The sequence below is a fragment of the Elephantulus edwardii genome, unplaced genomic scaffold, assembly GCF_000299155.1.
Source record: "Elephantulus edwardii isolate Elephantulus edwardi_28Jun2011 unplaced genomic scaffold, EleEdw1.0 scaffold00213, whole genome shotgun sequence".
In the NCBI taxonomy this organism is placed as follows: Eukaryota; Metazoa; Chordata; class Mammalia; order Macroscelidea; family Macroscelididae; genus Elephantulus; species Elephantulus edwardii.
The window spans coordinates 4,482,639-4,507,078 of NW_006399963.1; the positions used below are offsets into that span (position 1 = coordinate 4,482,639).

The 24,440-nt window shown below is 40.3% G+C and overlaps 1 pseudogene; it reads left to right on the forward strand.

Moving 5' to 3' along the window:
• Positions 1–24,440, forward strand: part of LOC102843199 — an 86,840-nt pseudogene that overhangs the window by 33,181 nt on the left and 29,219 nt on the right.

Sequence of the window (24,440 nt, forward strand, 5' to 3'; positions counted from 1 at the left end):
ATTTTGGTCTTTTCTTCCTCTTCTGTCTTTGTAATGACCATTTGCACTCTTCCTGGATGATACATTTAACATCCTCCCACAATTCATCTGGTCTTCGCTCATTAGTGTTCAAGGCCTCAAACCTGTTCCTGAGATGATTCAGAAATTCAGGTGGGATGAAATTAAAGTAATATTTTGCCTCCTGTGGATTCAGTTTAATTTTCCTCAGCTTCAGCTTGAACTTACATATGAGTAGTTAGTGGTCTGTTCCACAATCAGCTCCTAGCCTAGTTTTCACAGCTGATATTGAGCTTCTCCAGTGGTTTTTTCCGCAGATGTAATCGATCTGATTCCTATGCATACCATAAGGTGAAATCCATGTGTATAACCTGCATGTATGTCTCTTAAAAAACTTATTTGCTATGAATATGTCATTTATTGTGCAAAATTCAATCATTCTATCTCCAGCTTCATTTCTGTCACCAAGTCCATGTTTTCCAACTACTGATTCTTCTTCCCTGTTCTCAACTTTTGCGTTCCAGTCACCCATTATTATCAATGCATCTTGACTGCATGTTTGATCGATCCCCGACTGTAAGAGTTGGTAGAAATCATCTATTTCTTCTTCTTTGGCTCTAGTTGTTGGTGCGTATATCTGAATGATAGTGGTATTCACTGGACTTCCCTGTAAGCATATGTTTACATGCTCACAATGTTATACTTCAAGGTGGATCTAGAAATTTCTTTTTTAACTGTGAGAACAACTCCATTTTTCCTCACCTTTTCATCTCCAGAATAATATATGATCATCTGACTCAAAGTGCCCCATGCCAGTCGATCTCATCTCTCCAGTGCCTAGTATGTCAATATTTATGCATTCCATTTCTTTCTTAACAATTTCTAATTTTCCTACATTCATGGTTCTCACATTCCATGTTCCAATCACTAGTGTCTGCTTACAACTGTTTCTCTTCCTTTGTATTTCCATGCTTGAAAGTTCTACCTAAGTTGCCCTTTCTGTTTGTTTACGTGTGTTGTGTTGTACACCCTATCTCATCAAGATCCCATTGTACTTTGTCTATTCATTCACCTCCCCTGAATCTGTCCACCAATCTCTGATATCCTAATGGTTTTTCCCCCTAGCTCCCTCTTCTACCACAACACCGCTCTCCATTTCTGCCTTCCCTTTTGAATAACTGTACATGTCCCATTTCTATCTGCTGATTGAATTAATTATCCTTTCATCAGTTCTTCCCAGGTTGATTCCCCTTTGTCCTGATTTTTTGCATTGTTCATTGTAACATTCTGTTCTGTATATGAATGTATACATTCTATTTCTGCTCTCCTCATCTGTACAATACCCCCAGTTACTTTTTGTTTACACAGCAGTGGTTTATGCTGTTTTTGTCCTTTTGTGACTGAGCTTTTCCACTCAGAGTAATGTCTTCTAGACTGATGTCTGTTGTGTAGTAGTTGTTATGTGCCATCGAGTCACCTGCATCTTGTAGTGACCCCATGTACAACAGCCCTAAACCCTGCTCTATCCCTTGTCAATCTTATTGTCTCTGACACTCCTATTCTCATTACCCCAGTGACTGAATCAGTCCATCTCTTTGATTCTCTTCCTTTCCTGCTCTGTCCCTCCATGACGTTCCTCTCTGAGGACTGATCCCGCCTTGCAGTATGTCCAAGGTATGTCAGATGGACTTTCCGAATCCTTGCCTCCAAGGAAAGCTGGACTTCACTTTCTCTAGGCCAAACCTGTTTGTTCTCCTAGCAGTACATGTTATAGTCAGTATTCTTCTCCGGTACCAAAGCTCAAAAGTATCAACTCTCCTTCTATCATCTCCAGTCATAGTCCAGCTCTTGGATGCATAGCAAGCAATTGCAAAGAGCATGGCCTGTATCAGGCGCACCTTACTCTCCAGACTGATATTGTTGCTCCTCAGTACCTTGGAGAGGTCTCTAACAGCAGACTGTCACAAAGCATTTCATCTTTTAATTTCTTGGCTCCTGGTACCAAGAGAATTGATTGTAGAGCCAAGCAAACTGAATTTGTCAACAATCTTAATATCTTCATCATCTATGATGATGCTGCTAATCAGCTCAGTGGTGAAAATCTTTGTCTTCTTGATATTGAACTTCCATCTATATTGAAGGCTGCAGTCCTTGAACCTCCTCAGCAGGCACTTCAGGTCCTCCTCAGTTTCAGCTAGCAGAGTTGTGTCATCTGCGTAACACAGATTGTTGATGAGTCTACCTCCAATCCTGAGGCCACATTTCTCCTCATAGAGCCCAGCCTTCTGGATAATCTGCCCAGCCTCCTGGATAATCTGTTCCACATATATGATAGGGTATTATGGTTATCACAGGAGTCCAGAATTAAGGTTTCATAGTGGAGTGTACTTGGGGCAGGGTGGGGGGTGGTGTGGTGGTGGTGCGGGGGGGATTGTATACCAATGAAATAATTTTTCTTGTACTTTTCAAAGAGGAGTGAACTGGGGGAAGGGCTGGGCAGGGAGAAAAGTGCAACACTGAATGAATGAAAATCCAAAACCTCTGTAAATGTTCATTAAAATTAATTTTAAAAAAAGATACAGAGATAAGACACATCCTTGATCCATATCCTTCCCAATTTTGAACCACGCAGTGTATTGCTCTGTTATGAGGACTTTCTCCTGGTCCAAGTATAAGTTTTGCATAAGCACATTCAGGTATTCTTGGATTGCCATTCTTCTCAGAGTCAGCCCCAATTTGTTGTGATCTACTGTCAAATGCCTTTGCATAGTCAGTGAAACACAGATACAGACATTCCTCTGGTAGTCTCTACTTTCAGCCATGATCCATCGGACAATAGCTATAATATACCTAGTGCCGTGACCTCTTCTAAATCCATCCTGAACATACCACAATTTCTCTGTTTGTAGATGAGCATTTGGGATATTTCCTTTTTCTTGCTATTGTGAATAATGCTGAGAATATCATAGGTGTACATATCTTCATTTGTGCAACAGTTATAATTTTCCTCTTAGGAGTAGAAGAATTGTTGTTATTGTTGTTGTATAGTTTTGAGTCAGGACCAACTCATAGGTGACCCTCCAGCAGGTTTACAGAGGCAGTTAATTGCACAGGAGGAGCTTGCCCATCTTTCTTTTGCAGAGCACCAGGCAGATTCATACTATGTACTTTTGGGTTGACAGCTTAATTCTTTACCACTAGGTCATATGCGATTTCTGTATTGTCATTTTTGAGGAAATAATAAACTGCTTACCATTGTGGTTGTACCATTTTACAGTCCCACCAGCAATGTATGAGAATTTTTAAAATTTTTAAAAAATTTTAATGAATGTTTACAGATATTTTGGATTTCCATACATTCATTGTTGCATTTTTCTCCCTGCCCACCCCTCCCCCCAGTTCACGCTTCTCTTTGAAAAGTAAAAGAAAAATTATTTCATGGGTATAGAAACCCCCGGGCCCCCTCCCACCCACTGCCTTGAGTACACTCCACTATGCAACCTTCATTCTGGACTCTTGTCATAACCATAATATCCAATCATATATTGCTTTCTAATAGTTCTCCTCATCTGTTTCAATGCAGTATACATAACTTAGCCAGTTTTTCTCAGTCTCACCCCAACCCTTTTGTCAGTCCTGTTCTACAATAGTGGCACCATGCAGCAGCTGTCCTTTTGTAACTGAGATATTTCACTCAGCATAATGTCCTCAAGGTCACCCATTTTTAATAATGTTGCATGAGTTCCTTGTTTTTCAGTGCAGCATAGTATTGTGTGAATATGCCAGAGCTTCTCTATCCATTCGTTTGTTGATGGGCACTTAGGTTGTTTCCAACTCTTTGCTATTGTGAACAAAACCACAATAAACATGATGTGCATATATCTACATGGGTGGCAATTATGGTTTCTTTAGGGTATATTCCCAGTAGTGGAATTGCTGGGTCAAAGGGTATTTCTATTTGCGACTTTTTGTTAGAGCGCCATACAGCCTTCCACAGTGGTTGCACCATTTTACACTCCTACCAACAGTGAATAAGGGTTCCAGTTTCACCACAACCTCACCAGCATTTGTTGTTTGCTGCTTTGTGAAATTTTGCTGTTCTTACTGGGGTGAGATGATGTCTCATTGTTGTTTTGATTTGCATCTCTCCCAGAGCTAGGGATTTTGACCATTTCTTCACGTGCTTGTTGGCCATCTGAATGTCTTCTTTGGTGAAGTGTCTTTTCGTATCCTATGCCTATTTTTCAATTGGATTATTTATCTTGTTGTGGTGCTCGAGTATTTTATAAATTCTAGATATAAGTCCCTTATCTGACATGTCATTACCAAATATTTTTTCCCAACCTATGGCTTCCCTTTTTACTCTCTTGGAGAAGTTTTTAGATGTGCATAAGGATTTGATTCTTAGAAGGCCCCATTCATCTGTTTTACTCTCTCCTGGTTGTAGATTTTGGGCAATGTTTGCAAGCCTATTCGTACCGTAGACTAAGGCTTCTAAATTTTTCTGATGATTGTTATGGTTTCTGGTTTTATTTCTAGGTCTGTGATCTACTTTGAGTTGGTTTGTGGAGTGAGATGTGGATCCTATTTCAGTTTTCTCCAGGTAGATGTCCAATTTTGCCAGCACCATTTGTTAAAAAGACTATAATTTTCTCATTAAATGGATTTTGTTGAATATCAGTTGACCAAAAATGGAAGGGTTGATTTTTTAAAATTAATTTTAATGAAAGTTTACAGAGACTTAGTGTTTCCAGTCATTCATTGTTGCACTTTTCTCCCTGTCTACTCCCACCTTCCCAATTCACTCTTCTCCTTGAAAAGTAAAAGAAAAACTCTTTTATTGTTATGCAGTGCCTCCCCCACCCCTCAAGTCCACTCTGCTGTGCAGCCTTCATTCTGGACTCCTGTCATGATAATAAAACCTTTTCATATGTCCCTTCTAAACCGTTCTCTCCCTCATATTTTTCAATGCAGTATACATGATTGCTCCCCTCCTTCTCTGTCTTCCCTCAACCCTAATGTCAGTCCAGTTTTACATTAGTGACACCACGCAATAGTGGTCCTTTTATGACTGAGATATTTCACTCAGCATAATGTCCTCTAGGGTCATCCACTTTGCATAATATTTCATGAGTTCCTTGTTTTTCAGTGCTGCATAGTGTTCTGTTGTGTGAATATACTAGACCTTCTCTATCCATTCTTTTGTTGATGGGCACTTGGGTTGTTTCTGGCTCTTTGCTATATTGTGAATAAAGGCGCAATAAACATGGGTGTGCATATATATCTGCTTGGGTGGCAGTTATGGTTTCTTTAGGGTAAATAAATTCCCAGTAGTGGAATTGTTGGGTCAAATGGTATTTCTATTTTCAACTTTTTGAGAAAGCGCCATAAAGCCGTCCATAGTGGTTGCACCATTTTATACTCCCACCTACAGTGAATAAGGGCTTCAATTTCTTCACAACCTCGCCAGCATTTGATGTTTGCTGTTCTGTTAAATTTTGCTATTCTTACTGGGGTGAGATGATATCTTATAGTTGTGATTTGCATATCTCTCAGAGCTAGGGACTTTGAACATCATTTCTTCACGTGCTTATTGGCCATCTGAATGTCTTCTTTGGTGAAGTGTCTGTTCATATCCTGTGGCCATTTTTCAATTGGATTATTTATCTTGTTGTGGTGCTTGAGTATGTTATAAACTCTAGATATAAGTCACTTGTCTGACATGTCATTACCAAATTTTTTTTCTCAATCTGTGGATTTCCTTTTTACCCTGTTGCAGAAGTTTTTGGATGTACATAAGGATTTGATTCTTCGAAGATCCCACTCTTCTATTTTATCCTCTCCTGATTGTAGAATTTCCAGGATGATTGGAAGACTGTTTATGGTGTGAATTAGGATTTCTAGGATTCTTCCAAGCTTTTCTTAATGAAGTATATAGTCCTTGGTTTTAGTCCTAGGTCCATGATCCACTTTGAGTTGGTTTTTGTGTATGGAGTGACGTTTGGATCTTGTTTGAGTTTTCTGCAGATAGTTTTCCAATTTTGCCAGCACCATTTGTTAAAAAGGCTGTCGTTTCCCCACTTGACTGATTTCATCTCTTTGTCAAAAGTCAGTTGACCATAGGGAGATGGGCTGATTTCTAAATTCTCAATTCTGTTCCATTGATGTGTCTGTCATTGTACCAGTACCATGGTGTGTTGACCACCATGGCAATGCCGTAGATTTTGAATTCAGAGACCGAGATGTTTCCTACCTTGTTTCTCTTTTTAAGGAGTGCTTTGCTTACTCTGGGCCTCTTCCCAATCTAAATGAAATGGAAGATTGCCTTTTCCATCCCATTGAAGAATAGAATTGGTATTTTTATTGGGATTGCGTTGAATGTGTAAGTTGCCTTTGGTAGTATAGTCATTTTCACAATATTGAGTCTTCCTATCCCTGTGCAAGGGATATTCTTCCACTCCTCCAGGTCTCTTTTTCTCCCCCTTGTAGTAATGTTTTATAATTTTCTTTGAATAGATCCTTTGGGCTTCGGGTTTGATTTGCTCCCAAGTATTTAATCTTGTGATTAGCAATTGTGAAGGGTATTGTTTTTCTTAGCTCCAGTTCTGTTTTCTCTTTGTTACTGTAGAGAAATCCAATTGATTTTAGTATGTTGATCTTATGTCCTGCCACTTTGCTGAATTGGTCAACTATGTCCAGTAGTTTTCTTGCTGAACCTTTAGGGTTTTCTAAGCATACTATCATATCATCTGCATAAAGAGATAATTTGACCTCCTTTTTGGCAATTTGGATACCTCTTTTTCCTGCTCTTGTCTTATTGCTATGGTTAATACTTCTAATACAGGTGATAGTGGGCATTCTTATGTAGTTCCTGTTCTGAAAGGGAATGCCTTACATCTCTCTCCATTGAGAACAATGTTGCCTCTCGAGTTTGTATATACTTTTTGCTGTGTTGAAGAAATTCCCCTCTAATCCTATTTGGTTGAGTGTTTTAATCAGGAAAGAGTGTTGGCATTTGTCAGAGGCCTTTTCTGCATCAATTGATAGAATCATGTGTTTCCTGTTCTTTGCTTTGTTAATGTGATAAATTACATTGATTGTTTTTCTTATGTTGAACCATCCTTGCATACCTGTTATGAATCCTGCTTGATCATGGTGAATTATTTTTTTTGATGTATGGTTGGATTCTATTGGCCATGATTTTTTTCAGGATTATTGCATCTATATTCATAAAAGATATTGGCCTACAGTTTTCTATTTTTGTGGTGTCTTTACCTGTCTTTTGTATTAAGGATATGTTTGCTTCATAAAATGAGTCTGGGAGAATTCCATCCTTTTCTATTTTCAGAAATTGTTTATGTAGAATTGGTGACAGTTCTTCTCTGAATATTTGATAACATTCACTTGTAAAACCATCTGACCCAGACGGTTGGAAGTTGTTTTATTCCATTTTCAATATCTTCTTTGTAATGGGTCTGTTCAGGTGTTCAATTTTGGCTTCTGTCAGTATATGTAGGTGTGCATGTCTAAGTATTTGTCCATTTTCTCTAGGTTTTCATATTTGTTTTAGTTTTTAATAATATTCCAGTGTTAGTCTTTATATTTTTAGTTGGTTCTGTTGTGATGTTTCCAGTTTCATCTCTTATTTGTATTATTTGTGTCTTTTCCTCCTTTTCTTTTGTTAGTTTTGCTAGTGGTTTGTCGATTTTATTGACCATTTCAAAGACCCAACTCCTTGTTTTGTTGATGGTCTCAGTTGGTTTTTTGTTTGTTTGTTTTGTTTTCTATCTCATTTGTTTCTGCTCTAATTTTTATAATTTCTGATTTTTTTAGAGGGGGTCGGGTTTTCTTGCTGTTCTTTTTCAATTTGTTGGAAATGTTGGGTTAGAGAGTCAATGGTCATTTTTTTCTGTCTTTTGATGTGTTTGCTTATTGCTATAAATTTGCCTCTGATTACTGTTCTAGCTGTTTCCTAGAGGTTTTGGTAAATGGTGTTTTCATTGTCACTTGTTTTAAGAAACTTTTTAGTTTCATTTTTTATTTTTTCTAGTACCCACTCATGTAAGCAAGTTGTTCATCTTCCAAATATATGTTGCTTTTTCTCCCTTATCCTCGTTATTAATTTCTAATTGTATGGCTTTGTGGTCAGAGAAGATGCTTTGTATTATTTCTATATTTCTGAATTTATTGATGCTTGCCTTGTGACCTAGATAGAATGTGATCTATTCTGGAGAATGTTCCATGCACATTGGAAAAGAAGGTATACTATTTATTTTTCCGGTGCATTAGCCTATAAATATCTACGAGATTGAGTTGGTTTATTGTGTGGTTTAATTCTTGAGTGTCTTTGTTGAGTTTCTATCTTTTCTTGAGAGTGGTGTATGGAATTCTCCAAGTACTATATTAGTAGTGTTGTCTATTTCCTTTCTCACTTTTATTAATGTTTTATTTATTTTGCAGGTCTGTTATTTGGTGCATATTTATTATTGTTATGTCCTCTTGTTCTATTGACCCTTTAAGCATTATGTAGTGACCTTCTTTGTCCTTTGTGATGTTTTTGCATTGAAATGTCTTTTATCAGAGATTAATATTGCTATTTCTGCTTTTTTCTTTGGTTGCCATTTGCTTGGTATATTTCCCCCCACCGTTTTATTTTTAGTATATCTTGATCTTCATTTTTCAGATGTGTCTCTTGTGGACAACATATTGATGGATTTTGTTCTTTTTATCAAATCTGCTACTCTTTTTTTCTCTTTAGTGGTGCGTTTGAACCATTCACATGCAGTGTGACTATTGAGAAGCATGGTTTTATTGTTATTATTTTGTTCAGGTGGGGTTTTTTTTTGCATTGTTGCTAGTTCTTTAGTTGAAGGGTTGAGTTTTGGTTTCTTGATTCTGTTCCATTTGTCAATGTACCTGTCCTCATGCCAGGACCATGCTTTGATTACTGCAGCTTTGTAGCAGGCTTTGTGATCAGGGAGTGTGATGCCTCCTACTTGGTTTTTATTTTTTGGAATAGCTTTGCTTATTTGGAATTTCTTTCCTTTTCAAATGAAATTGGAAATAGCTACTTCTATATCCTTGAATAGAGAGGCTGGTATCTGTATTGAGATTGCTTTGAACATGTAGATTGCTTTTGTTCTTGTAGCTGCATGCCATCATGTTGTCTGCAACTCACTGTGACCCTGTAAAAACAGATCTGAACCATGCCCTGTTCCTGTGCCATATTCAATCATCTCTATTGCATTCGAGGCCATTGTTACAGTTACAGTGTTAATCCCTCTTGTTGAGGAGTTCCACCTCCTTCACTTATTATAAATGTGGATTAGTGTCACAACAGAAATAAAGCAAACCAAGGGGGAAAAAATCTGGCAACGGAAATTTTTACTTCTGTGGAAGGATGCTTATATGGTACCTAGTATGGCTGTCAAGCATACCAAGTGGGCAATTTGCTTGGATTTTTATCCCTAACACAAAAATTTCTTCTAGTACCCACTCATGTTCAAGCAAGGTGATGTTCAGATTCCAAATGTATGGTTTTTTCTCCTTTATCCTCTTATTAATTTCTTACTTTATAGCATTGTGGTCTGAGAAAATGCTTTGTATTTTTCTATGTTTTTTAATTTATTGATGCTGCCTTGTAACCTAAAATGTGATCTATTCTCGAGAATGTTCCATGTACACTGGAGAGGAAGGCATAATGTGCTTTTTTCCAGTGCATTAGCACATATATATATAATAATGAGATCGAGTTGGTTTATTGTGTGGTTTAATTTTTTAGTGTCTTTGTTGATTTTCTTTCTGGTGATTCTATCTTTTCTTGAGAGTGATGTATTGAAGTCTCCAAGTACTTTAGTGGTGTTGTCTGTTTCCTTTTTATTTTATATATTTTGTAGCTCTATCATTTGGTGCATAGATATTTATTATTGTTATGTCTTCTTGTTCTATTGACCCTTTAAGCATTGTGTGGTGACCTTCTTTGTCCTTTGTGATGGTTTTTGCTTTAAAATGTATTTTATCAGAGATTAATATCGCCACTCCTGCTTTTTTCAGTTGCTATTTGCTTGATATATTTTCCCTGACTCTTTTATTTTTGTTGTTGTTATGTGCCATTGAGTCGCTTGCAACTCATAGCGACCCTATGTACAACAGCCCTAAACTCTGCTCTGTCCTGTGCCAATCGCACCGTCTCCGATACACCCATCCTGATTTACCCCAGTCACTGAATCAATCCACCTCATAGAGGGCCTTCCCCTCCTGCACTGTCCCTCCACCCTACCAAGCATGATGTCCCTCTCCAAGGACCAATCCCTCCTTACAACATGTCCAAAGTATGTTAGACAGAGCCTCAGAATCCTTGCCTCCAAGGAACCGCCTGTTTGTTTTCCTAGCAGTCCATTGTACCCTCAATATTCTCTTCTCCAGCACCACAGCTCAAAAGCATCAATTCTTCTTATATCCACTTTAGTCATTGTCCAACTCTCTGATGCATAACAAGTGATAGCAAAGACCATGGCCTATATCAGACGCACCTTACTCTCCAGAGAGACACCATTGCTGTTCAGTACTTTGGAGAGGTCCCTAATAGCAGACCATGGCAATAGTTTTTAATCTGTCTTTATCTTCAGTTTTCTGGTATGTCTCTTGTAGACAGCATATTGATGTATTTTGTTTATGGTTGGAGGAAATGTAGAAGAGCTTTGGTTTCTATATGTAGGGACTGATGCACCTGTGTCACAATATCTGCTGCTTGTTCTGGAGGCAGAGTTGCTTTTGCCATGTACCATGATCCATCCACCGGAAGTTAGTCAGTCTCCATTTTGGAGGAGAGACTGCTTTTCTTCTTTAATGTATTTTGGATGGAAATCTGGAATGGTGAAAACCAGGATAGGATGGTCTGTTGTTGTAGTTGCAAGCCCAGTGTTTTTGCTGTATTGTCTGCTTTATTGTTTCCCTTGACAATAAGGGAAGAATCTGACCGATTTTCTTTCCAGTGAATTATAGGGACCTGCTTGGGCAGTTGAAGAGTGTTTATCAAGAATAATAAGCTTGCTATTAGCTACAGGTGAACCTTTTGTTGTTACAAAGCCTCACTCACTGCCAGATAGCAGCATGACAATGAGCCATTAAAAAGCCATATTTAGAATCCATGTAAACGTTGACAGTCGGCCTCTAGCCAGATGTAGGGCTCTAGTTAGGGCAATAAACAAGGCTTTTTGTGAGGTCATGCTCTCAGGAAGTTCTGTTGCTTCCCATACCTTGCCTGTGGAGACTACGGCATGGGCTGCTTGATGGTAACCTTCAGAGGTCCTACAAGAGCTGCTGTCTACGAATAGAGTATGGTCTGGATTTGGGATGGGTTGGTCAGATAGAGAGGGAAGTAAAAGAGTTCATATCTTCAAGGACTTCAGGGCAGATGTGGGCGAAAGAAAGTTATGGTGTTTACTGGGAGTAGAGTGGCTGGACTGAAAGATGGCTTTTGAGAGAGACAAATATCAGGGGTTTCAAGGAAAAGTGGGTAGATTTCTTGTATCGTCCCAGTAGGAAGTAAGGATAGAAAAGGATGCTAAAGCAGATCAGTAAGCAGACTTGCAAAGACCTGCAGGGGACTCCTCAAGGTAAGTTTAAGCACTTCTTTAGTGAGAAGAGCCGTGGCTGCTAAAAAGCTCATAAGCAAGGTTGCCACTCCTGGGGAGTGATATCAAGCTTCTTAGCTAGATATGCAATGGGAATAAAGGCGGGTCCAAGGGGCTGAACAAAAATGCTGACAGCAGTACCTTGTTTTTCATCACTGTATAGTTCGAAAGTTTTAGAGAAATTTGGTAAAGTAAGGAATGAGGACTGTAAAGAGAGGCACTGGTGCTTGAGAAAGATGCATTTACCTATTTGGTGTGAATCTAGGTGACCTTGTGGGGTGGCCTTTGCTGCATCATAAAGAGGATTTACAGGGAAAGAAAAATTTGGGATCCATTGTCTGAGAAAACCAATAAAGCCAAGAAAGGAGAGGATTTGATCAGCAGTTTGACGTGGCCTGAGGCTTTCAATGGCTCTGCACCAATGGACTGTCAGACTTCTAGTGGTGAGGGTTAACTGGAGGCCAAAATACGTGACTGTGGGCAGAGACAGTTGGATCTGGAGGGGGATAACTTGTGTATCCCTTGGAGGCCAGGAAATTGAGAAGTTGAGCAGTGTGACATTGTGAAAGCTGATATGAGGGACTGCACAATAAGAGGTCATTGATATTTTGCAGAACACTAAGCGGATAAGGGACATTCTCAAAGATCTTTGGCAAGTGCTTGTCTGAAGAAAAGGGGTGAATCTTGGAACCCCTCTGGGAACACAATCCAGGCGAGCAAGGAAACAGTATTTGTATCCAGGTCTTCTCAAGTAAATGCAAAAAAGATTATAGCAGCTGAGGCCTAATGTAATAGTGAAGAAGGCAGCTAGCTTTAAGGTCCAAAAAGAGAAATGAGTAGTGGATGAGGGGATATTTGATAATAAGGTATAGGAATTTGGAACAACTGGTTGGATAGGGACAACTGCTGCATTAACTAGCCGTAAATCTTGGACTAGATGGTAGGATCCATTAGCTTTTTTAACTGGCAGGATCGAGGTGTTACATGGAGAGTTTATGAGGATAAGGAGCTTATTGGAGAGCAAGCAGGTAATTATAGGTTTTAAGCCTCTGTGATGTTGTGCTGAGATAGGGAATTGGGGTCTAATGGGAAAAGAAGATAGTTCTTCAGAGTGATGAGAACAGGTTGTATACAACAGGATTGACAACAGCTGATGATAGAGGTAATGTAGGTAGGGGATTTGAGGGAAGGAGCACTAAGAGGGATAGAACTAAAGGTTAGTCAGGGGAACTAGGTTTGCTTGACTCCCAGTGAAACAAAGCCCCAAGATGAGACAGGAGGCCCCTACCTAGCAGCTGAGTGGAGCATGTAGGGATAATTAGAATAGAATGGGTGAGTACTGATTTGTTGAGAGTAATGAGGAGAGATTGAGTGGTAAGAGGCATGGAAGGGAGGCCATCAGTCCCCATTACTGAGACCTGGGAAGGGAAAACAGGACCCAAGAAAGAAGGGAGTACTGAAAAGGTAGCCCTTGTGTCAACCAAGAAGGAAACTGGCTTACCCACTATCTGAAGGGTTACCCTGGGCTTGGCAGAGGTGAAGGGGGTCATCAATCCTGGATATCTTCAATCAGCAGCAGCTAGGCCCAGGAAGGTCGGTCGGGTTAGGGACTGGTTCTGGTGGAGGGGCTGCCCTACCATGACTAGGTACTGAAGGGCATTCGACCATCCAATGACCCATTGTCCCACAGATAGGGCAACACCCAACAGCTAGCCCAATGGCCATCTTTGTCACACTTATAGCATGCACTCGGAAGTAACTGGCTCTTTGACTGAGTAGGTGTTTTGTGACCCTTCACTGCTGCTGGCCACAAGGCAGCAATTAAGGATTGGGCTTGCAGAATTTCTTTCTGTTGGGCACGAGTCTTCCTATCCACTTCTGCCTATTTCTCTAGGGTATTGAAAACTTTAAAGGCCTTAGTTACCAGGTCTTGAAGGGGTGTTTGGGGGCCATCCTCGGCCCTTCTGAGTTGTGGTGGTGTTTGTTGTTTGGTTTTTTTTTTTTCATTTTGTTTTGTGTGTGTGGTGATTTTTTTTTTGGTTTTTTTTTGTTTGTTTGTTTTGTTTTGTTTTTTTTACTGTTAGAGGCTGATTGGGTGATAAAATGAGTAGCTAGGACCGTGACTCCTGCTGGAATCTAAGCGGGTATACTGAGTCAGGGCTTCGATGAGACAGTTAATGAAAGTCGCTGCATTCTTATCTCTAGCTTGGATAATTTCCCTGAGATTGTCAAAATTGACTGCCTTATAGGAGATGGCTTTTAGGCTGACCAGTAGGTACTGAATCAACAGTCTCTTCCTGTCACTGTATTAATTTGGTATGTCCAGTTTGGCTCTTGCCAGGAGACAGCTTGGGGGCCAACTGGCATGGTGCTGTTAAATGCACGTAGTCTACATGCTGCTGTGTGGCAGTGAGAATATGCTCCTTTTCTTCTGGTGTCAGAGTAGAGGAAAGTACAACAAAGAGGTCACGCCAAGAGAGATTGTAGGTCTAAGTCAGGTACCTAAACTCTTTGTTATAGGTTTTGGGTCTTTTGAAAATGAACCTAAACATTTTCCAGTTTGTTAAAGGTCAGTTAGCAAGAAAGATGTGTGGACAAGAATTAGGCCCTCAGTGTCTGCAACTTCCTGAAGAGGAAGGACAGAGGACAGACTTGGTCTGGTGGGACTGAGTGTAACTGGCAACAGGAGAGGTAAGGATTGGAAGGGGAGGGTTAAGTCTCCATTGGTAGCTTGGCAGGAATTGGTAGCTAGGTTGCGTGCCTAACAATAGCTGAGGTAAGAGTTGGGGTAGGAGTGGCCAAGTCTGGATTGGTCAGAGTAGAAGGAGGCTAAGAAACTGGAGGACAAGGGGATTCAGCTTGGCAGGAACGTGTGTGCCTAGCAACAGGTGAGGTAAGAGTTGGAGTAGGAGTGGCCGAGTCTGGATTGGTCAGAGTAGGAGACAGAGTAAATGGAGGACGAAGGGATTCAGCTTGGCAACAACCTGTGGTGGGTTCTGGAGGAGGCGCTGGGTAGGGGGCAGGGGAAGACTGAGGCAGGAATTCCACAGGATCTGTAATAAAGGCAGAGTCTCCCAGAGAGGAGGGGAATAAATCGTGCAAATGAGCAACTAGAGGAGATGATTTGGTATTTGAAAGTTTAACTTTGGGCTAAAAGGACCTGGACAGGCTGGCAGGCCTTGCAGAGAGAGGAATGGGAGCATAAGCAAAAGAAAGCCTGGATACATGAGATCTCTGACCATTACAGAGTTCAATTGCAGAACTTGTCAAAGGGTATTGTCCTGAAGGGTATTAAAGTCAAAAGTCCCCTTCTCCGGCCATCGAGAGTCATTATCTAGCTGATAATTTGGTTACGCATGATTACAATAAAAGATCAGTCTCTTGGGTTGGAGATCCTCAGCCAGACCCAAGTTTGAAAGATTTGCAAGAAGGCAGCCCAAGGGACTGTCCCTTGGGGGCCTGGACATTTGGCTACACATGGTGTTCAGAACTGTGGGTGAGGCAACTGAAATTCCAGGGCATCTCCTGGAAACCAGGAGTCTCAGATTTGGAAGGAGGATAGTGTGGGCATCACTGAGAACAATCAAGAGCCTGGGAAGAAACACCTAGTGCTTCTTGGGTGGGCTCCTGACACAAATTGGTGGTTTTGGGGTATGTGCAGATAGGAGTCCAGTGAGGACAAATCTGGATCCCAGGGGAATTCAGAATGCCTGGACTGGAAGACTGAAACTCCTGGAATGGAGGCTAGAACTCCTGGAAGTTTTTTTACAAACAACTGGGTCTGGCTTTATGAGCCTCTGGGGAAGACGAAGTGAGGGGGGGAGTGGGTGAGAATGCAAAAATCAGAATAACAAAAGGAGCAGAGACTATCCAGTCAGCAGTCACACACAGAATTGAGGAGAGAAGTGGGACTTTACATTACCATTTGAGCATCTTGACACTGCACAAGCTGGTTCAAGAGACAGTAAGAGAGCCCACCTGCACTCTTCCTGAGGCAGGGGTGCGGCACCCCTTGTCTCCCAGGTTTTCAGCACCAGATGTTGGGCACTGGAGCTTAGAAACATTAGCGAATGAGAGATAAAGCTTAAAATCAGCTTTATTTATTAAAGGGAGCTCCTAGGCAAGGATCCTTGCTCTGAAGATGCTCACTGAGGAAGCTGCACCTTTGAGCATATCTGGGAGAGCTTTTATAATGGGGTCTTTAGGGAAGGAAGGGAGGGACATTTCACTGTGATTTATGGTTTATCCATTAGTTCTGCTAGATGGGGAAGGTTGTTCACTCTTCTTATTGACATTTGAATTCTTCATTCTGCCCCTCAGCCCCCCGTCCAGACCTAACAAAGATGATTCTCAGGTTTCTCTAAGAAAGGAGGACGACCAGGTTTTGAGGAGAAGGCATGATCTGGGATGTGTGTCTGATAAATACCCTGGACACAGATGGAATTGATTATCCCTCTTTTTTCTTCCTGTTTTGCATGTTCTCATAATTTGGACTCTGTGACCCAGAGCTAAATAAGCAATTTCTTTCCTTTGAATCTCTGTCTTGAGGTTCTTAATGCCTTCTAGTATCTTACTCTTTCCTGGATCATCTCAATAAGTGATTTAATGGCAGGAACTATTATATGTCTATACCAAACTCTCCAATATCTAATTAGATTGTGCTCAGTAAATTCTACTTGAAGGAGTTGTCAGGAGGATTGTTATGATGAATTACTGATTATTTTCTTATTTTAATAAAAGATTGATACGTAACACTTGCTTGGTTTCCTTGCAGAATGAGAAGACTTTGGGACATTCCATGAGTCAGTCAAGTAACATTTCTAAGGTACAGTGTCATTGAAACATACTATTTTTGTAGTCTGAAGTTTTTCTGTTTTCATATCTTTTGTGTCTTCATACCCTTTCTTTTAAAGATGTGAAGTACTTAATGCATATTTTTAATCTGTCCTGGAACCAAGAAGACTCCATTTGTTTCAATAGAAATCATACACTTTTTAAAGAAATCTCAAGAGAGTCACTCAGTATTCACCTTTGCTTAAAAGTTAACAGAAAAACACTGTGGTAATTTAAGGGATTAGGGAATTATGTGGTTGTATGACAAGATATGTTGGAAGTAGATGGTCTGTGGCTGATGAAGTTGCTCAGAGCTGTTGCCAGGGGCCCAGGAGTCTTCCAATGTCTTTAGCATGTTGTGTTTGTTACAGAATGATCTCAAGATGGAAGCTGGGTTCCCTGGAGGAATGATGAAGGATGGAGGGGTCTGTCAGCTGATATTGTCCCTTTTTAGTAGGAAAGCTGAAGCTTTTCAAGAAAGTCCTGCCTCTCTGTATTCTGCCTACACTTTATTAGCCAGAACTGGATCACAAAGCCTGTGACTTGAGGGGTTGGGTGTGAGAGGTGAAGAGGGCTAGGGCTAGGAGAAGGGAACATTGTAGGGTGTGAATCATCCATTCTTTAGCATCTGTCACAAAGGTAGTTACTTAGAAAGTCTGCTGGAAGCACATCAACTACTAGAGTGACCCAAGAGTTAGCACACAGTGCCCCTACATGTTTGCTCTGTCCCTCCACATCATGCTTCCTGTTCAGCCTTGACATGAACTTGTCAAGCTCATAGTCTCTTCCCAGTTGTTATAGACTTCCTCCCCACCTTTGTCTCCACCTGCTAAAGGTTGACATAGATTCTGACAGGGATATTTGAACAATGTCCCAAAACTTGCCTTGTTGTCTCCAACCTCCTAAATGTATGGTCCCTGCTTTACCATTTTTGTTAATATAGATGTTTCATTTATATTATCCTATTTTTTTTTCTAAATTCTTGTTGTTATGTGCCGTTGAGTCACTTGTGACTAATAGCGACCCTATGTACAGGAGCCCTAAATTCTGATCTATCCTGTGCCGACCTCATTGTCCCCAACACACCTACTCCCACTACCCCAGTCACTGAATTGATCCATCTCATTGAGGGTCTTCCTCTCCTCCGCCATCCCTCCACTCTCCCAAACATGATGTCTCTCTCCAAAGACTGGTCCCTCATTGCAACATGCCCAGAGTATGTCAGATGAAGCTTCAGAATCCTTTCCTCCAAGGATCAGCCCCCGGCTTCACCCCTGCCTGTTTGTTCTCTTAGCAGTCCATGGTTTATTAAATACTCCTCTGATCCAGGAGGTATCAAAAGAAGATGGAAGGAATATAGATACAGAAGAATTTAATGAAATAATATTTGAGCAAGAGCCTATGGTGATGAAGGCAGAAGTTCAGGCTGCTTTGAAGGAAATAGCAAAAAATAAGGCCCCCAGAATAGATGGTATACAAATTGAAGTATATCAGATAACAGATGTTGCCCTGGATGTGCTCACCTAGTTGTACCAAGAAATCTGGAGAACAACCACTTGGCCAACTGACTGGAAGAGATCTATATTTGCTCCCATTCCAAAGAAGGGTGACCCAACTGAGTGTGGAAACTATAGAACAATATCATTGATCTCACATGCAAGCAAGATTTTACTGAAGATTATCCAAAAACGATGGGAGCAGTACATCAGCAGAGAACTGCCAGAAGTCCAGGCTGGGTTTAGAAGGGGTTGTGGTACTAGGGATATTGTTGCTGATGTTAGATGGCTTTTAGCTGAAAGCAGAGAATACCAGAAGAATGTCTATCTGTGTTTCATTGATTATGCAAAGGCATTTGACTGCGTGGATCATAACAAACTGTGGCTGACTCTGAGAAGAATGGGAATCCCAGAACATTTAATCGTGCTAATGTGAAACCTATACTTGGACCAAGAGGCAGTCGTAGGAACAGAGCAGGGCAACACTGTATGGTTCAAAATTGGGAGGGGTGTATGCCAGGGATGTGTCCTATCTCCATACCTTTTCAACCTGTATGCAGAGCAGATTATCCGAGAGGCTGGGCTCTATGAGGAGAAGCATGGCATTAGGATTGGTGGATGATCTATCAACAATCTGCATTATGCAGATGACACAACCCTGCTCGCTGAAACTGAGGAGGACGTCATGCACTTACTGCAGAGGGTCAAGGACTGCAGCCTTCAGTATGTATTGAGGCTCAATGTCAAGAAGACAAAGATTCTCACCACTGGACCAATCGGTAGCATCAGGATGGATGGCAAAGAGACTGAGATTGTTCACAGCTTCAGTTTGCTTGGCTCCACGGTCAACACTCTTGCCACCAGCAGCCAGGAAATTAAAAAAAAGGTATCACGATGGGAAAGTCTGCTGTTAGGGACCTCTCTAAAGTACTCAAGAGCAACGGTGTCTCTCTGGAGACTAAGGTCCGTCTGATACAGGCCATGGTTTTTGCAATCACTTGTTATGCAACAGAGAGTTGGACAATGACTAGGGAGGCTAGAGGGAGAATTGATGCGTTTGAGCTGTGGTGCTGGAGAAGAGTATTGAATGTACCATAGACTGCCAAGAAAACAAACAGATTAATCCTGGAGAGGGTTAAAGCAGGCTACTCCTTGGAGGCAAGGATTCTGGGTCTTTGTCTGACATTCTTTGGACATGTTGTAAGGAGAGACAGGTCTTTAGAGAGGGACATCATGCTGGGTAGAGTAGAGGGACAGCATGGGAGGGGAAGACCCTCTATGAGGTGAATTGATTCAGTGACTGGGGTAATTGGGATGGGTGTGTCAGAGGCAACATGATTGGCACAGGATAGAGCAGGGTTTAGGGCTGTTGTACATAGGGTCGCTATGAGTCGCAAACGACTCGACGGCACATAACAACAACAACAATCACCTCTTCAGCACCACAGCTCAAAGGCATCAAGTCTCTTTCTATCATTGCTAGTCGCTGTCCAGCTGTCTGATGCATAGCATGCAGTTGGAAAGACTATAGCCCAGATCTTAGTCTCCACCCTGATGTTGCTCTTCAGTACTCTTGAGAGGTTCCTGACAGCTGATTTTCCCAATGCAATTTGTCTCTTAAATTTCCTGGCTGCTGGTACCAAGAGTATTGACAGTGGAACCAAGCAAAAACTAAAACTGTTAACTATCTCAGTCTCTTCACATCCATACTGATGCTGCCAATTGTCTCAGTGGTGAGAATCTTTGTATTCTTGATGTTGAGCTTCAGTCCATATTGAAAGCTACAGTCTTTGACCTTCTGCAGCAAGCACTTCAGGTCCTCGTCGTCAGTTTCAGCAAGCAGGGTTGTGTCATCTGCATAACACAGATTGTTGAGCAATCTTCCTTCAATCCTGATGCCACATTCCTCCTCTTACAGTTCAGCGTCCCACATGATCTGTCTGCATGCTGATTGAAAAGGTATGGAGACAGAATACATCCCTGGCGTATGTCCTCCCTGATTTTGAACCATGCAGTGTCTCCTTGCTCTGTTCTGACGACAGCCTCTTGGTCCAAGTATAGGTTTCGCATAAGCACAGTCAAATGTTGTGGGATTCCCATTCTTGTCAGAGTCAGCCTCAGCATGTTGTGATCCACACAGTCAAAAGCCTTTGCATGGACAAAGAAGCACAGATAGACCTTCCTCTGGTGCTCTCTGCTTTCTGCCAAACTCCATCTAACATCTATAATATCCCTAGTACCATGGCCTCTTCTAAACCCAGCCTGCACAGCTGGAAGTTCTCTGTTGATGTGTTACTCCAGTCATTTTTGGATAATTTTCAGTAGCCTCTTGCTTGTATGTGATAATAATGATATTGTTCTATAGTTTCCACACTCTGTTGGGCCACCTTTCTTTGGAATGGGAACAAATATCGATCTCTTCCAGTCAGTTGGCCAGCTGGCTGTCCTTCATATTTCTTGGCACAACTTAGTTAGCACATCCAGAGCAGCATCTGTTTGTTGAAATATGTCAGTTGGTCTGCTGTCAACTCCTAGAGACTCATTTTTGCCAATTCTTTTAGAGCAATTTGAACTTCCTCTTTCATCACCACAGGCTCTTGCTCATGTTTATTTCATGAAATTCTTTTGTATCAGTGAATTCCTTCTGGTACAGTGACTGTATACTCCTTCCATCTTCTTTTAATGCTTCTTTGATAACTTAACACTAGAAGTTGAAAATCCTTTAAAACATTACTTACGCATTGTCACTTCTGTTTGTGATTTAGTCATAGCACACTTCCACTTAATTTTTGCATGTTAAGTTCAGGTTTCTTGGTTTGATGTGGAAGGTCATTTAGTTTGGTCTTTTGCTTTCCTACCTGACCTCCTACTAGACTCATCACTTACGCCTCATGTTTCAACCATGTAATCTAAATAGAATACTCTATTCTATTTCAATCACCATTTCTTTCCTTTTGCTCTCCTGCAGCCATTGAACCATGCAGTGGTAGATCATTATTTCCCCACCACTATCCAGAGGGACTTACTAGCTTTTGAGGAAATCTAGACAGTGGCATATCTAACTGCCCTAACTATTTACATTAAATTTTTTTTGAAAAATGTAGAACTAATTTTTTTCTTCCAGTGTCTGGGCATTTCTGAAGGAGAACATCATCTAGTTATTAGAGCACATCATCTAGTTATTAAAATATGTGGCTCTTATGTGGTTTGTTTATAGGTTTGAGTACACTTTTGTGTGAAGGAAAGATTCTACAGTTTGTAAAATTTCAAAACAACTACTCTAAAATAATATCTAGAAGAAAAGTTGTAGTGTTCGTGTAGACTGAGTTACTTTGAAAATTTTTGGTGTCAATTAGACAAGTGTATTCTGACCATTAATCTTGAGGAGAAGTATTTCTCTGAGCTCTAATTTCTTTTTATGTTAAATTAGAATAATTTTACAGACTTGAGGTTATTATATCTAAAAAGTATTATGTTAGAGAACTTTGGGTTTTTTTCTCATTGTAATGAAACACTACACCTCAATTTGTTGAACTTCAGGTTTGCCCCTGGTGAACCTAGGTTGAATGATCCAGGACAGTCCTTATTGGTACTGATTTTATTGCTGAGCAAGGGCAGACCATTTGTTTTAAATAACACCAGGGAATGAAGACGAAATGAAATCAAAACATCGGCTTTTATAGAATGATCTCTTAAGATCTTCACTTGCTTTTTCATTTCTTCCATTTTATACATGCTTTGCTCTTTAGGCCAGACACTAGGCTTAGCTAAGCTAGTATAAAAGGATGAGCATCCCGTGGAGCTTTCTTGTAGTTAGAACAGGAATTCTTTGTGAAAAACAGTTCTAGCTCTAAGCTTTTCACACTTTTAGCAAAGGAGAAGATCTTAAAAAACTTTCTGCCAGCATAAAACCATAATAATTTAGGTCTTTTCAGTTTTCAACAGCAGTTTAGAGAGTTACCAATCAAAATATCAAGATAACATATTACTCTAGCAACAAGAGCACAATGCAACAGGACAGCAGACAGTAAATGCTTATGCTGATGAGATTGAAACTTTCATACACTGTTGGTGGGATTGTAAATTGGTACAACCACTATGAAAAGCAGCTTTGTGTTTCCTTAAAAGTTGAAAATAGAAGTACTGTTTGATTCACCTGTTCCATTACAAGGCAGTACCCTATAGATATAAACTGTGACACAGATACATATACACCTATGTTTATGGCAGCATTATGTACAAAGGGATGGAAATAACTCATCATCAGATGAATGAGGAGAGAACTGGTATATTCACACAGTGGAAGTGTACTGTTCAACATTGAAAACAGTGAAGATTTGTGAAACACTACACTACATGGATGAATCTAGAGGACGTTATGCTGAGTGAAATATGTCAGTTATGAGAGGACAAAAATGATAATATATGACCACTGTTATAAAACGCTAAAGAAATGTTTACATACAGAGAGAATCAATCTAGTGTGTTAACCAGGGAGGGAAAAAAGGGAAGGTAGAAAATTGAGAGGCAGTGAACACTTACTGGAATTGGCGAAGAGAAGGACAATGCAGAATAAATGGATGATCACCTATTATATTATAATTGATATTGTGGAACAGAGTATGCATGAATGATTAGGAGGAGAAAACCCAGTATGCCTTGTAAATTTTCACTCTGTTAGCAATTATTTTTATTTTTTTATTATTATTATTTTTAATAAAGAAAAAGTCCTTGAACACTTGAAAATGTCATAGGAAAATGTCAGGAATGAAATGCACCTTTGAAACTTCTAATTGAACTAAATAAACTTCCCAGTGAACCCTTCAGGATGACTTTTTTTGTGTAGAATGTACCCCTGTGTAACGAAGAAAGCAAATACAAAGTTGTTTAGTATTTGCTGTTTGGAACTAATTAAATAGAGCTTAAGGAGGTAAGGCAAGACAGCTATGAAAAACAGCTTTGATTTTCAGAATGCAGTTTTTATTATAGTACTTAGAATATCAGCTTGCTGGTTGAGGTCTGTTTCAGGTCATGACATATTAAAACTGGATCTTCAGTGTAGCAGATATATTTAAGCATATCTTTGAGGTGAAAGAGAAGCACTGTTTTTAGAGTCTGAAATCCTCATTGTCTTTATAAAGATGCTTTTGCTGTGACTGTCTCTTACTATTAGGCAGTGTCCAGGCCTAGTTTGTGCTGGCCGCTCAGACATTTGCCATCCATATCATACTCATTCATGCTTCTACTTTGTTCGTGAAGTTAAACCACCATAGCTGTCTCTATTGCTCTCAGCTGCACCATGGGCACACTGACTTCAGTTTTCACAGAAGTAGAGAAACAGGTAAGGTGACATGTACATATAGCAAGGAGGCCTGTGCTGCTTACCTTATTGGCCTTTAAAATGGCACCTAGATTGAATAACCTTAGAGAGTTAGTAGAAGGAAAATGTTGGAACTTTGACATTTCTGAGTAGGTTCATGTGTCTCTCTCCGTCTAGATTTGCAAATAGAAACAGTAGGAAGCTGTCCATCATCAGGAAATCTGTGGCCTCTTGACCTGCTGTGAACAGCCAAGAAACCCCTTAAACTGAGGCAACTGTTCAAGACTAAGGCTTGGTAGAATTTTTTTTAAGTTCTGCATAATCTTGTTCAAGCATTACTTATAATTTTCTAGTTAATCAAATGTTCCTAGGTAGAAGTTGAATTGAACATGCTTAAGACATCCTTAAATGTACTGTTTGGTAACTAGATCTCAATGAATTCGAGTGTTGATTCTCCTAGATGTGTATATTTGCTTAGTTATTGTTGTAATCAGGCAGGGTCTGATTGGCACTGTTGTTGTTCATTTGGTATTGAAATGAGGACCCTTTGTGTTGCAGAATTGTTGTTATTTTATGTTGAAAGTGACTCACAGCTTACCCTGCAGCAAGTTTTCAAAGGTTTTAAATCACATGGGAGGAGATTGCCCAGCTTTCTTCCAAGGAACAGTTGGTGGATTCCAGACACATGCCTTAGGATTGTTGTTATGTGCTGTAAATCAACTACAACTCATAGCGACCCTATGAACAATGGATTTGAATCCATACTTGACTTTATTGTTCCAGTCACTATGTCAAAGTATATCAAAGGTCTTCCTCTCTTTCAGTGACCTTCCATGTTTCCAAGCATGATGTCCTTTTCCAAGGACTGGCCCCTTCTAACAATAGAGACTAAACCATCCTTGCCTCCAGTGAACACCTTGGTTCCACTTTTTTTTTACAGCATATTCTTTCCACTTAATTTTTCCCCCATTTGTTCATCGTTGCACATTTCCCTCCCTGCCCACTCCTGCCCCCAGTTTGGTTTTTTCTTAGAAGAAAAAAAATTTTCATTGTTATACAAATCCCCCTCCCCCAAGTCCACAATCCACTTTAATATGCATTTCTTTCTAAGACATATTCTTTTGACAGCTCGTGGAATGTTCAGTACTCTTCTCTCTT